Source organism: Balaenoptera borealis (genome assembly GCF_965194805.1).
Source record: "Balaenoptera borealis genome assembly, chromosome: 6".
NCBI classification, from domain to species: Eukaryota; Metazoa; Chordata; class Mammalia; order Artiodactyla; family Balaenopteridae; genus Balaenoptera; species Balaenoptera borealis.
Window position 1 is genome coordinate 113033869 of NC_138863.1, and position 15317 is coordinate 113049185.

At 48.9% G+C, this 15317-nt stretch overlaps 1 protein-coding gene across 9 annotated transcripts in view; it reads right to left on the reverse strand.

Annotated features, from left to right (window-relative positions):
• Positions 1-15317, reverse strand: part of MGAT5 (alpha-1,6-mannosylglycoprotein 6-beta-N-acetylglucosaminyltransferase) — a 368150-nt gene that overhangs the window by 49789 nt on the left and 303044 nt on the right. The gene's annotated exons all lie outside the window — the stretch shown is intronic.

The window sequence follows — 15317 nt, forward strand, 5'->3', positions numbered from 1 at the left end:
GAACGCAAACATCCGCAGCTCTTGCCAGTATTTCTAGTGATGATTAACTCATGTTGTCAGAACTGGATCCCACCTAATTCGGATCATGGGGAGATGAGAGTTTCCCACAGTATACCCTGATTGACTCAGCAGATGCCGAGATAATGAGAATATCCAGGTAGACAAAAGTGGAAAAAATGTTAAATGGAAACTCTGATGAGCCCTGAAAACATTCAAGAGTAGTTTTACTTTTCTTAGAAGCAAAACAAAACCTCTCCTCTGTGTTGGTAGGTACTGAATTTCGAGGCACATTTTCTAAATCAAAACCACCTGCAAGGAGGAAGCAAGCTCCCTTTCCCTTCCTCTTCACGTTTCCGTGTGACTAAGTCACACAAGCTGGATTTTGTGGGTTGTCTTTTGGGGTTTTTTATTTTTGGACATTTGAAAGATTCAAGTTCTGTAATGTTTTCCAGTTGTATAAAAGTGGGACAGGGTTTTGCCCATTTGAAGCCTGTTTTCACACACTCCAGGGAAGTGTAATAATCGCCGGTTTTGTGACTTAAGACCGCAAGGGACACGCGGGTGTGGCATCAGCAGCTGCAGAGCACATGATGGGGAAGCTGGCTCCGAAGAGAGGAGGGGCAGCAACACCCCGGGGGCGCGGGGCCCTTACTCTGACCTGGTAGGGCAGCTCCAGGCATCCCGAGCCCGGTTCAGGGTCTACCCTCTGCCTACATCTCGCAGGTGAGAATATTACAAAGCACTCAACTTTGGGGGATACATGTTTCAAGTCCTGTATCCAAAGTCTTCATGACTGGAAAACCAGTACAGTCCACAGTCTCCATTTTATGCACTGAATGATTTTCTTTTGTTTGGAATCAATCAAGTCCACCCCTGCACCCTACTGTGTGAATAAAATGAACATTCCGACTTAAAGTCTAATTTCATGCCACGTTTGGCGTGGCTGGAAGATGCTAAATTCATTACCTCAGAGATGTATACCCTTCCATTCGTGCAGAGGTGACTAGGAACAGTTTATAAACCATGACTCCCATTCAGCTTGAGCCAAATTTAGGATCATCTTCCTGGTGTGAGTTAATTGGAGGGGGTCTATGACACAGTTTTTGTGCTAGAGGGACCTGATTACTCCTGAGCCCACAAACCCCCTTCTCAGGGGCTCTACCTCCACCCCAGCCCCTGGTAGGTAGGCAAGGGCTTCTGTAACCCTGCCCACCCCTTGCCACTCCTGACCGGCCCAGGGTGTGTCTGACCTGAGGGGGACCCATCCCCAAGCTGGCCGGCAGCCTGGGACAGTGTGGCCGGGCTCAGGACAATGAGCTGAGCTAGTCAGACCCTCTCTCAGGAGCTCAGAATCCTGCTCACAGAGAGATGACTGACAGACGGCTGGGGTTTTGGAGCAAAAAGGTCATGCAGTGTTGGAGTCCGAGCAGTTACGGACCAGATGCAAGTTCTGGGGAAGTCAGATGCCAGTCTTGCGGGTGGGGTGAGAAGAGAACCAGGTAAGAGCTGAAAGGAGGAGGGGGAGACAAAAATGCATAATGGGTAATAAGAGGGACCTGGAGTGACTGCGACCTAGACATTCCCCCTGTGAGTGTGATAGAAAGAGCGCAGGGGTGGGGAGGGAGGAGGGGAGAAGGAGGGGGGAGGTGGAGGGAGAGGGTGAGAGCAAGGGGGAGGAGGAGAGAGAAAGGCGGAGGGGGGAAAGAGGAGGGGAGGGGGGAAGAGGAGGGGGAGGGGGAGAGAGGAGGGGAGGGGGGAGAGAGGAGGGGAGGGGGAAAGAGGAGGGGGAGGGGGAAAGAGGAGGGGGAGGGGGAAGAGGAGGGGAAGGAGGAGGGGAAGGAGGAGGGGGAGGGGAGAGGATGGGAGGGGAGAGGATGGGAGGGGGAGAGGAGGGGGAGGGGGAAGAGGAGGGGGAGGGGGAAAGAGGAGGGAGAGAGAAAGATGGGGGAGGGGGAGACAGACTGATGAGGGGGGAGGGAGGGGGAGGAGAGAGTTAGAAGAGGCGATGGAAAGAAAGGTAAAAGGTGGAGGACGAAGGGAGAGGAAGAGAGGAGAGACTGAGAAAGGAAAGCAGAGAGACAGGAGAGAAAAGCAGGGCCCAGAGGTGCTTCTGGGTCCCACCCCATTGGCCCTAGTCTGTCTGGATCCTTAGAATAATAGCAGATGCCCAAACTTCCCCCTCTCCTCCCCAACTCTTTTGTTTGGGCTACTCTGGGTGGATCCCTCCCATCTAAAGGGAGGCCTGTCAGGATGTCATGCAGGGCTTTTGGCAGGGACGGGGGTGGGGGCAGGCATCTTTTCTTTAATAAAGCAAATAGAGACATTTCCCTGTGAAAAACCAGCTGCTCACTAGTCAGGATGGACCAACAGCCCCTGAACCAGGTCCGCAGTGAGCGACAAAGGAGAACAGTGAATGATCACCCAGGTCCTAACCTGGAGATGAATACTCACTGCAGACAAACTCGAGGTTAGGATTCCCACACCAAACGCCTGGGAAGACACATGTCCTGCCATCCATCCCAGAAAAGGTTGGGGCTCCTTGAAGTTTAACAAGGGGGCAAGTTCAGGCAAAGAGAAAGAAGTATATGCCAAGGCTGATAAAGTCTATGAACTTATTAACAAGAAGGCACGGTAAAGTCTGAAAGCAGAAATTCCCTTCAGAGAGGATTTCTGTAATTTCATGGAGGAGGAAATCACAACAGGTTATTAGAGGGAAAAAGAAATGTTTCAGATATAACCCTAACCTTTCAAGATGATATGACAATGAAGTGATCCCACCTCAGGTCTCTCGTTGCCACTTGTCAGAATTCTGAAGAAATCTGGCCAGGGCGATTCCCCAGGGTGAGCCGCCCCCTTCCTTCCCAAAGTGAATGCTCACCGGATGCGAAGGGAACCCAAAGAGGCATCGCCAGCTCCAAACCACTGCCTGAATTTCCCAAAATCCAACTGCCTCCCGAACCTCCCCTCCTGGGTTGCCACGGACACTCCCACGCCTTAACAGGTCATTCAGTGCCTTACTTTCCCAGACCAGAAACCCTACCCCCAGGCTCCCGATCTCAGGGATTGGCATTCGTCTCCTAGCCAGGTACCAGAATCACACTTGGCATTCCACACATCAAATTAGTCACAAAGCCCTGCTGATTCTGCCTCCGTAATATCAAATTGTCTCCTCCTGTCCAGGCTTTGATCCTCGCTCACTTGGACTGTGCCAGGATGAACACAACCAGAGCTTAACAATCTGCCTGCAGCTCAAAAAGGTGATGCAACGAGTCCGTGGTTTCTACAAGTGAGCAGTGGTGCTGGGACGGATTGCAGAAGAATCTGTATGGCTCGATGTCATTTTTTAACCATGCAAAGCAGGAGTAGTCAGTGATATACATATCAACAATATTTTTACATATGGGCATTTGGAGTTAACTACAAAAATATGCATGGAGATGACAGATACAAACTTCCAGCTATTGATCACTGAGGAGGGAAGGGCGGGTTTGGGGAGGTGGATGGAGCTTTAATGATATTTGAACTATATCATTTTTCTCTTAAGAAAACTACTGGACAATATGAACATCTACACATCTGGGTGGTGGGCATATTTGATATACTTCACAATTAAAATAGAAAAATTAAAATACATGCAATCAAGAAAGAACAGAAACCAGCAGTATGACACCAAAGCTTGCACCACTGCCATCTCACTGAAGGACCTAGTTTTTGCCAAGAAGAGGTTCAAAGGATCTCCGTCTCTCCTGAACGGAAAATGCTATCTTTTGTGTTTAAGAAATAAGGATAAATTAGGAGTTTGGGATTAACATATACACACTACTATATATAAAATAGATAACCAACAAGGACTTACTACATAGCACAGGAAACTCTACTCAATATTCTGTAATAACCTATATGGGAAAAGAATCTGAAAAAGAATAGATATATGTATATGTATAGCTGAATCACTTTGCTGTACACCTGAAACTATCACAACATTGTGAATCAACTATACTCCAATATAAAATAAAAATTAAGAAAAAAAAAAAAAAAGAAAGAAGGCGCTGCAGTTTTGTAAATTAATCATGGTCCTGGCCTGCCTTTCCCCACCCACGGGAAGGCCCCCAGTGGGAGGGGTGTGTGTGCAAAAGGGACCCTTCCCCTCCTGATTTTGGACATCCAGGCCCACGGTCAAGGTGACACCCCGGAACTGGGGGTCCCACTGATCCAAGAACTGGATCAATATCACTCTCCAGAAAGCTTTCCTCCTCTGACTTAAGAGACCAAGGTCAGAGAAAATCGTCTCCACCATAAACCCCATCACCTACACACTTGTTGAGACACAGTCCAAAAGGGCCTGCAGGGAGTCACCACGCCGCAGCATGCCACCACCCCTGTCTCGGGGGTGAGATGTGCCTCCAAAAGGTCCCAGCTAGCAGCCTGCAGCCCCTCAATGCTCTCGGTCTTCACTGCAATTTAAATTCCCATTAAATACAACCCATCAAACTGATTACAATTTCAATCTACCTAAACTCATTTAAATCTACCTACACTCATTAGGAGGCAGGGGATGGGAAGATGCTACGGAAAAGGAGAGAACATGCTGGGGCCAAGGAGCAGGGCTTTCAGTGTGTAGCTGGCGGCAGCTTTGTTTGCAGAACTGGTCGTAAGATATTCAGAGCTTGAATGGAGAGCTTTAGGAAAACAATTCAATCTAAAGCAACACTCGCTTGAGTCCTTAGCAGGGGGAGAGGTAGAAGGCAGAACCGCACAATCTGGAGCCCTTTTCTTTCCCAGCTGGTGAATTAGGGGTACAGGAAGGCTCTTTGGCGAATGGTAGCGTTCTGAGCTTTGGGTTGCAGTGGACATTATGTACTTTCCTTCCCATCAACACCCTTGCTCCCCATGGCAGATATGCACCTCCCTTCTCCTGGACCCTCTTTCCCCTCATCCACATGGCTGGCACCTTGTGGCCTCCCATTTAAAAGATAATAATTCTGCTGCCCTGCACAGAGTTAGTTGGTCCATGGAGAGCGCCTGGTAAGTGCTAAGCCAGTGGGCGTCCTTCCCAGGAAGGGCTGAATGGGTGTGAAGAGCCAATCCCTCTCCAGAGCCAAAGCAGTGAGTGGGTAACCAGGCTGCCGAAGCCAGCATCAGTCCCATTGCATGAAGGTCAGGCTCCAGACAGAGAAAAAGAAAGTCGTCACAAAGAGAAGGTCAAGTGTGAGAGGGTGCATGTCCCAGCAGGGTATTGGTCCACTGTTCCAGTTACATCTCTGCCCAGGGCATGCCTGCCCTTCCCTGGGTTCTGAGAGTCCCCCAATCAATGGGAAAGCTGGGCTTCTGCCATTTCAGCAGAAAGAATCCTGACAAGTACACTTGTGATCAGATTCTTTATTTTGAGCATCATGGATTTTTAACCATTTTCATAGTAGCTTCCTCTTCTTCCCTGGCAAATACAGGAATTGGTTTATTCCATGACTTTATGAATGAATACACAATGATGAATCATATATTTTCTTTAGGAAACCACAAGGCCATAGAGTATGCCTCACCCCACACTAGCCACGGAAGCCCTTACTGATTGCTACTGTGATGTATCTCCCTGAAAGGCTGGGGCTGGGCTTGTTGACTCTACAGAATGAAGATCTTGTACATCTTTCTCTACTCCAGCCTCCTCCATTCACTCTGGCATCCATCCCCTCCTGCTTGGACCGCTGTCCTTGTCTCTGAGCAGCGCTTCTTGTCTGAATGGTGACACCCCTTACGAGCCTTCTCAGATTCCCCGGACTGCCTGCTCTTCTTTCTCTTTCTCAGCTGGTGTTCACACAAGCCAGGTTCCCCTCCGCTGTCAGACTGGGAAGAAGCTACACCAGGGATGAGGGGCATGGGTTGGGGGGGACCTCCATCCCCAAACAGCACCCCAGATGTATGGGACGCCAGTTCCCTGTGACGTGAACCAGGGCCAAAGAGAAGCAGGAAACGGGAGGGAGGCTCTTTTCTCTCTTCTACAGACTATGCCAAGGTAGAGTCAGTCCCTCCTTGCAAACCTTCCAGGGGGTCCAGGGTGCCCAGCGCCCGTGCTGCTGTGTCTGTGTGGCTTCTGGTGAAGCAGGAGCCAGCCTGCATCCATCTGGTACTTCTCCTGGCCCCTTCCCTTCATCCTTACAGGCCTGGGCTTGCACCTCCTTCCCCAACAAGTAGTAATATATCAGTCTTTGTCTCAGGCCCCCTTTCTAGAAGCTCTGGGCTAAGACACGATTTCTAGGATCTCAGTCCTTCAATCCACCCTCCCCAGTGCCACAGTTTCCAAAACTGAAGATTTAGTTCCCCTCTATAAAAGTTTTCAAAGGCTCCTCATGGCAATGAGAGACCACCTCCCCAACGGCACACATGAGGATCTTCACAACCATGGGCTTCTACAGGCTCTCCAGCTTCACCTCCGGCCATGCCCTCTCCTCCTTTGCTTCAGGTCCCCCTACAACTTACTCCATATTCCCGAACCTCTCCTGCTCTCTCGCACGTGTCTGGCCTGCCATCGCATCGTCTTCCCCTGAGACGCCCTTTTTTCCTCCTTCCTTTTCTCTCCTAAATGGACTCCTTCCCCCTCATCCTTTACAAGTCAGCATTCCTGGGCTCACCCAGGGGAAGTTAGCTACCACCTCCTGTGTACCCTTGGTATCTTCCTGCTTGGCCCCTTTGGGCTGTGCTGTCAGTCTATGTGTCCACGCAATGGGACTGTGAACTTCTGCAGGTCAGGACACTGTAGGTTCTGTGACCGCAGAGAACTGGCACAGAGCAGGTGCTCGGTAAACCCACACTGGCTGCATGAAGAAGACTAAGAGGGCGCACGAACAACAAGGCACTTACAGGAAAAGATGTCTCAGGCACGGCCCAGCTCCTCCCACCTACTGTCGCCCCGCCCACCTTCCCACCCTGTTTCAGGAGCCAAGTTCTTCTACGTCAAAACCTGCTCCCAGCAAGTGAGCTTAAGGCCCGTGACTTCACCTAAGGATGTATTTGAATCAAAATAAAATAAAAAGAGAGTTGCAAACCTTAAAAGATGTATTTCATGGTTGATTCATCTTCCTTTCAACAGAGCTACCAAGTATAAGGTTCTCTCTTGAGTTGTGAGGTCAAAGAAAGGGAGGGAGCAAGAGACAGACAAAAAGAAACTACCTCACCTGCCTGCTCCTGAAGTCGAAAATTCAACAAAGATGAGAAATTCTTTTATTCCAAGATTAGAAGTCAAGTTCTAAAATGCAAATCTCTGTGAATTTCAGCAGTGAAGCAGAAACAATTTACATTACAGAATAATTTCAAGTCTTTGCAGTCCTTGGCTCATTTATTTCAAGTAACCTCCCAAGGTTAAGGTGGGTGTGTGTGGGTCCTTGCTCTGTCCCACTCAGGCCTCGTAGGGCTCTGGAAGACTCCAGGAAGCTAAGATTCTTAAAGCCTACCCACCCCTCACTCCTCCTCCCCCTAAATCCTTACCTCTCTAGGAGACAAGATGGTGCTTAATAATTACAGGGGGAATAACAACAAGAGGAAACTTGCTCTCATCTCCAGCCTGGCCGGCAGTCCAGCTACGGGCCCACGGGCAATAAAAAGAAGGGACTCTACTTCTTTTTGCTGGATTGGGCTCCACACTTACTCTTTTTTAGAAGATTTTTTATTTTATATTGGACTATAGTTGATTTACAATGTTGTGTTAGTTTCAGGTGTAAGCAAAGTGATTCAGTTATACATATACATGTATCTATTCTTTTTCAAATTCTTTTCCCATGTAGGTTATTACAGAATACTGAGCAGAGGTCCCTGTGCTATACAGGAGGGCCTTGTTGGTTATCTATTTTAAATAGATACTTATTCTTGACTGGATCTCACCTGGTATAAATTACAACTCATCTAGAGCAGTGGGTGAATAGTTAGTCGTATGTAAGGCTGCCCTCAAGTATGAGAGGAGTGGTTCTAGAGCCTACCTACCTTTGTGTTTGGGACGGAGGACAAAAGAACAGAGTGAGTGAAAAGGAAAGAATCTTCAAGAGCCTTGACTTATTATTCTCCACTGTCTGGTCAGGTGAAGATTTTGGTCTCTGGCCTAAATAAAGAAACTGGGAGATTTCTGAGGCTAAATACATGAGTAATGTGGAAAGAGCCATCAGCCCTGTTTTTGCAACTTGATGGATCTACAAACAGGGGATAATATCACTTCCTAGTTCTACTAGACACTGACTATCTGTGCTGGGCTAGAAATGGGAATAATGAAATGTATGTAAAAACTGTTGAAATACATACTCTCAGTTTAAAACACAGAGTGCTAATACTGCCCTGAGCCATCAAATGGGACAACCTAGCGATGAGTCCGGGGGGGCCATAGCCTTCGAGTCACCGCCCAGCGCCCCCCCTCCAGATCCTGCCCTCAGAACCAGTTGGTGAGTTAGTATGCTTCCCCGTTCCCAGCACTTGCAGGTTTCCGGGATCTCTCTGCCTTAGCACTGGAGCTTTCTGCTACTTAACGAATGCCTTTTAAAGGGCCCTGGGGATGTGCCAGCCAGTTTGTAAAAACAAGAAGCTCTTTGACACGACCTCCTTTCTGCTTTGTGACGGGCAGGAGGTCTTCAAATTGTAAAGCTGGCTTGTCTCCTCACCAATGCAGACTCAGTCACTTAGGGATAATGTTACCCCTCACTCTGCTCCAGCCTGAAAGCCACAAAGCCCCCCCCACCCCCGACTACGCGACTGTGCTCAGAAAACAGGCTGAAAGGTTGAAAACAGACCACTGCGGCCTAAATGTGTAACCAGGCTCTTTCAGGAGCTCCGCTAATCAGTCCGTCTGGGCAGTAATCACAGAAACAGACTGTCCCGTGACAAAGAGAGAGCTGTCACGATGGAAGGTTAGAAAACCAAGAGGTTGCCTGGCAAATCGGAAGCTGCATTTTCTATAGAACCTCCACAGGGTCAGCGACTTGTGGATGGAACGGACTTGACCCGAGAGACTCATCCACTCCTGACAAAGTGGAGGAGATGATATTCTGATGGGCTTTGGCCCGCGCTCCGCAATCAGATGCTGTCTGATGGCAAAGGCGGCCTGGCCGCTGTGCAGGAGTGTCCTGTGTGTCTCCAGGGAACGGCTTCTGGAACACTGGGGCTGGGCACCACCTCGGCAGAGCAGCAGGACCCCCGTGGAAGGTGGGGCAGTGTGCATATGGGCTTGCTTCGCCCCTTATACCAAGGCCCCAGAGGCCAGCAATCAAACATGGGTACCAAGTGCCCCCCAAAGTGAGCAGCCAGCCCACGTCCCCACACCCCAAGAGGGAAGGAGGGAGGCCGTCCTGGGGGAGCTGTGGGCTGTTCCCCTCTGCTACCTAACCAGGTAAGAAGGGCCTCTAGGGGACCACTTGCAGAGCTTCACGTGCACTCTCGGGAATTTCTGAGGCACACAGATCAGTGCCAGACCTGAGCCCTGCAATGCCTCATGGGTGGAGCCTGGGGTCAACAGGATGTCCTGAAGGAGGAATCGTGAGCAGGGCCTGCTTTGGCATCTCCCAGAGCTCCCAGAATTTCTCAAAGGAATGGATGCCGGTTTCTCTTGGTGCAGGTGTGGACCCCACAGAAGGGCAACAGACTAAGTCCTACTGGGAAGGGCTCTGTGCAAGGGGCCATAGGGAGTGTGGGCTACCGGAAATTGGTGCCAAGAGGAAGCCACTCGACCAGTCTGAGGTGGCATCGCCTGTGATAAGGGAACATATTACTGTGGATGAGTGATCTGTGGGAAGAGGGGGGACCCCAAGGACCCACAATGGTCCTGCCAGAGAGAAGGTCCAGCATCAGACACCTGCTGGGAATAGGTAGCATTCATACCGGACGGTGCCAGTAAGAGCTTACCTGCCCTCTCCCCACATCGGCCCTCTCCCCACTGTACCTGTTGGGAGAACACCAGCAGCTGGTTTGGGGGGTAGGAAGACGGTGGGGAGGGTGAGAAGGTGCCCTACAAGTTGGAGAAACAAAGATGCCACACCTGCCACCTCCCCTTCAGGTTTCCCAGGCGAAGCTGCACTTAGAGGCAGGAGGGAAGGAGCTTAACTTGAAATGCTGTTCAGAGTTTCAAGTATTAAACTAAAGTGGATACTTCCATTACTGCACTTGGATTGTTCTTGGGACTAAAAGTAACAGAAAGGTTTTTTATTATTTGAGAGTTACAAGGACCCGCCAAAATTGGATCCAAGGGGCAGAAAAGACTGTACAGTTCAAGGGAGAAGAGTTTTTCTTGCTTGTATTTTATGGGGTCTCACGCTTTCAACTTAATGGTTACATATATAAGGTGATTTTAGGTGAAATATGGATAAAAATGTTTAATTTTAACAGTTGTAAATATATATGTGGTTTAGAAAAACCTAAGTAACATATCCATGTGATTTCATAGATAATAATCACTTAGGACAAAGCTAAAGTAATTATTTTAAAAGTGAGTTCATTTAAAATATTCAGTTAGGGCTTCCCTGGTGGTGCAGTGGTTAAGAATTTGCCTGCCAATGCAGGGGACACGGGTTCGAGCCCTGGTCCGGGAAGTTCCCACATGCCGCGGAGCAACTAAGCCCATGAGCCACAACTACTGAAGCCTGCGCTCTAGCGCCCGCGTGCCACAACTACTGAAGCCCGCGTGCCTAGAGCCCGTGCTCCGCAACAAGAGAAGCCACGGCAATGAGAAGCCCGTGCACCACAACGAAGAGCAGCCCCCGCTCGCCGCAACTAGAGGAAGCCCACGCGCAGCAACGAAGACCCAACGCAGCCAAAAATAAATAAATAAAATAAATAAATTTATAAAAAAATTAAAAATAATAATAAAATAAAATATTCAGTTAATTAGTCCAGGTGGGGTACGGATACAACCGAAGTCACGATTTGGTGCGGACGACTGAACTTTGGAAACCGACGCCTGCAAGAAGCGTGCGGTAGAGGGCCTTGTGCTGCAGGTGGGGACACGGAGCGGTGAGGAAGGGTCACACTGTCATTCCACCAAGCACACTGGTGGCAAGGCCACGGCCAGAGGACTCAAGATCACTCTCTTCCCTCCCTTTATCAGACGGCAGGAACACAGAAAGGCGAGAGGCACAGGGCAAAGCGCTTCTGAGCAGGGGAAGTGCAGATAGAGGGAAGAGGTAGGTGCTGGGTTGGTGAGTCATGAGAAAAAGGAGGTGGGCAAACATTTTCCCTCAGTGTTCTCTCACTTTGCCAAAGTCCAGGGATGGAAAGCGTCCTCACCAACCGCACCTTCACCCTGCGGCAGCTGTCAACTGCAAACGCCACACGTGACCTTCCTCCCTGCCGCCTGGACTTCTCCGTTGTGAACTTCTCAAGTTATCCAACGGGAAGTCTTGGGTGGGGCTGTGCAAGGCTATTCAGAGTGAAGTGTTGCGAGGCAAGACATCTGGGTATAAGCTTTAGTTCTTCTGGAATGACCCAGAGAACCCTGGACAACCTACTTTATCTTCTGCAACTTCAAATTCCTCCCTTGTAAAATGAGGGGCCCGATGATTTGAAGGTCCTTTGAGCCCAAGAGTTGCAAGATTTTTAAATTTATGACTGAAAGCACCTGCCTCTCTGCTCTCCCAAGGGCAACACCCATTCGTCTGCAAAGGAAAGGAGGCGTAGTGGCTGCTGACAGCCGCTCAGGTCCCCTTTCCCACCAGCTCACCGTCCCTGGACGTTTAGCACTAATCGTTAATCTCACATCTGACCCCTTTCCAGAGAGCGGCCCTCTACTGAAGAGGGCAATGACTAACTGTCAGGGGTTCCAAAAGGCAGACCCCTTGTCTCCAGGTGGGGTCACCTCTCCAATAACTCACTCTCCCCCTCCCCCTCCCCCAAAGAATCAGACCGAGGCTGGTCTCCAGCTGCAAACCCAAGGTGCACCTGGGCCACCTGACAGCTGTAGGGGATCATTTGTTAATACCCGCTCCTTTGGATCAAAGATTATTTTCAGCAATAACGACAAAACGAAATAAATAATAATAACAGAAAAGAAACACAGACTGTGAATATTTTCTTTTCTGAACTTTGTATATAAAAACTACACAATCATGTCAATAAGGAACAAAAACATGACTGCATGAAAACCAAAAACTGTTAGATTAATACTTTTTAATCACTTAATATATTTTTTTTCCTACAAGAAGGGGAAAAATGTCTCTCTCTTTCGGTCTCTCTCAGTAACGAAAAACAACATGACATTTTCTGTTTTCAAGTGTCAGCTTCTGTGGATCTGTCACTGACTCCACCAAAATCAGGGCCTTTCATATAGTCATGTTACTGGACAGTGCAGCTGTATCTGTCCATCTATCTTTACTCATAGTTTATCCAGAAACACTTTTTATTAATTTCAAAAAGTTTCTTTCACATGAAGCAAGATGTACGAACAAGCACACACGAGGTGGCTGGCAGAACACACACCTGACCTGGATGCAGGCAGGATGAAAGGGAATTGCTCTCCTGCAGTTTCTCACTTTTCCACATGTAATTTCCTTACAGCCAGGAAAAAAAAAAAAAAAAAAAAGGATAACACCTGTCTCCAAAATCACATTTGGCCACCCTGAAGGGTACATTTCAATGCAGCGACCATGGAGAAATCTGGGAGGTGGGATAAACAGAGACAGCCCTATTTTGTTGGGAAACCAGGAAGAGAAACTGTATATGAGCCAGATCTACGGGACAGTGCACACCTCCATCCTTCGTTCTAAAGAGGGACGGTTTCCCACATACCTCACTTTCCTGCTAGCCTCTCCCACATTGGAATGAGAAAGGGAAGCTTGCGTTTGCTGAATCACACAAGGACACGATTTAGGCTACACTGAATACGCACATGCTTCTCCTTGGACCTTGCAAACATGGGGGTCAGGTCGGGGGAGCTGCAAGACTGGCTCCATTAATTTAATTCTGAATAACAAAAACCACAAGACCGGTCTTCCCTGGTGGCGCAGTGGTTGAGAGTCTGCCTGCCGATGCAGGGGACACGGGTTCGAGCCCTGGTCTGGGAAGATCCCACATGCCACGGAGCAACTAGGCCCGTGAGCCACAGTTGCTGAGCCTGCGCGTCTGGAGCATGTGGTCCTCAACAAGTGAGGCCGCGGTGGTGAGAGGCCCGCGCACCATGATGAAGAGTGGCCCCCACTTGCCACAACTAGAGAAAGCCCTCGCACAGAAACGAGGACCCAACACAGCCATAAATAAATTAATTAAATGAAAAAAAAACAAAAAACAAAAAAAAAACCCACAAGACCAGGCCACCGTGTTGTAGAGAAACAGCAACACACAGTCTGGGACTGAAGAAAAGTTTCCTTTAGTGTTTCACTGATTACCGGAGAATTAATAAAACGATTTGATTCTACGGTAGTATTTGGAGGTATTCTTCTCTTCGGAGCCTTAATGAATAATCAAAAGCACCTCTTTGGGAATACTGGGAAAGCCAAACAGATTAGGCAGGTCACAAATGTGCCCGCTGGTGCTGTCCCAGATCTTGACTGCAAAGTCTGCACAGGAGGGAGACATCTCCGAATAAGATATAATTTAATGTGCCAACAAGCTCTTTCATCGTTGGACCAGTTACATGTCGGGTGAACAGCACCGCTTCAAAAAGGCTGAGGGCTTTTTGAAGATCCTTACGCTTGGGGGCTCTTACCAGCAGTTGGCACTCGGCATAAGCCCCGTCTCCCAGAATGGATGGCAGACTTGGGCCACCCGTTCCAGCCCTGCTTCATCACTTAGAGTATGGACAGGAGGGAATTGGTAATTGCCTGTGAAGAGCCCCCGCACTGATCTGAAGTTATTTGGCCCCTTTTGGGGACCCATCCACATTTGTGTAAAATTTAGTAGGCACTTTGGGGTCAAGAATGAAGCAATCTGGATTTGTATCCAGCTCTGTAACTTCTTGTGGGACCTTTGGGCCAGTGGCCAAGCTTCAGTTTTCTTGCCCGTAAAATAAGGGAGGAGCAAACCTGCCCTATTATCTCACAGGAGCATCCGCAGAAACAAATGGGACTCCTTTATTATTACGTGATGGGGTCAAAATTCCCACCACATTATCCGACACACACGCACACACAATCACGCACCCCACTCTCTGCGGGCCTCTGAAATAACACCCAGCGCTTCGTCCCGGCAGAGAGAGGGCCCACTGCTGACCCTGGAGGGTGCGAGGCCCCCCTGTGGAATAGAAGAGATCCTTCACTCGCCAACGGGTCTGTTGTCCTCAATGCTGGGCCCCTGACTGAGGGGATCCCACCTCCAGGTGGGCCCTTGCAGGCTTGCTTCCACTGCTGTTTTGAATTTCCAGGCTTCAGCTCTACTGCACAAGGGCTGTGCTTGTTAAATTTCCTCTCCGAGGCACTCAGCCCAGTGCTATATGCATTAATACCCACGACTTCATGATGATGGATGTGTCCTTTGGTAATAATGTGCATAATCTCTCCCCTCTGAACAGCAAGTGTCAACGCATCTTTGTTGTAAAGGCTGGAACCTGACATGTGATAAACCAGGCCATTTAAAACCCAGGACTCTCCTCTCTTGGGCTCTTTCCTTGCCCTGCTCCAATCAAACCAAGAACCACCTTCCCAATGCCAGGCATAACCTGTCTGCACCTACTAAGTTTTTTTTCTTTTTTTTTAAATAACTAAATAAATGTATGTATGGCTGCGTTGGGTCTTTGTTGCTGCGTGCGGGCTTTCTCTAGTTGCGGCGAGCGGGGGCTACTCTTCACTGCGGTGACCGGGCTTCTCATTGCAGTGGCTTCTCTTGTTGCGGTGCACGGGCTTCAGTAGTTGTTGCACGTGGGCTCAGTAGTTGTGACTTGCAGGCTGTAGAGTGCAGGCTCAGTAGTTGTGGCGCACGGGCTTAGTTGCTCCGTGGCATGTGGGATCTTCCCGGATCAGGGCTCGAACTCGTGTCCCCTGCATTGGCAGGCGGATTCTTAACCACTGCGCCACCAGGGAAGTCCAGATTAAGATTCTGATTTTGGCACAGCAGAGAATGTTCCCTTCGAAGGACAGCTAACCATTGGTGTTTAAGTGAAGGACCGATTTTAAGAGGGAAGCTAAAAATACCCTTCTTCCCTCTCCTTGAAATAAATCACATCTCTTGAAATTTCTTCCCTTCATTCCTGACTTTCTGAAAACATGAAGTTTGCAAAATAAAAGGGATCAGCCTAATCACACACATTTGAATCTAAAATGCTGCAAATAAATACATTTAGAAAAGAAAAACAGCTAAAGTGTCCAATTTAGAAGAGTTTGAAAACAGAAACAATTAAAATACACTGGGAATATAAAGCTAAGGTC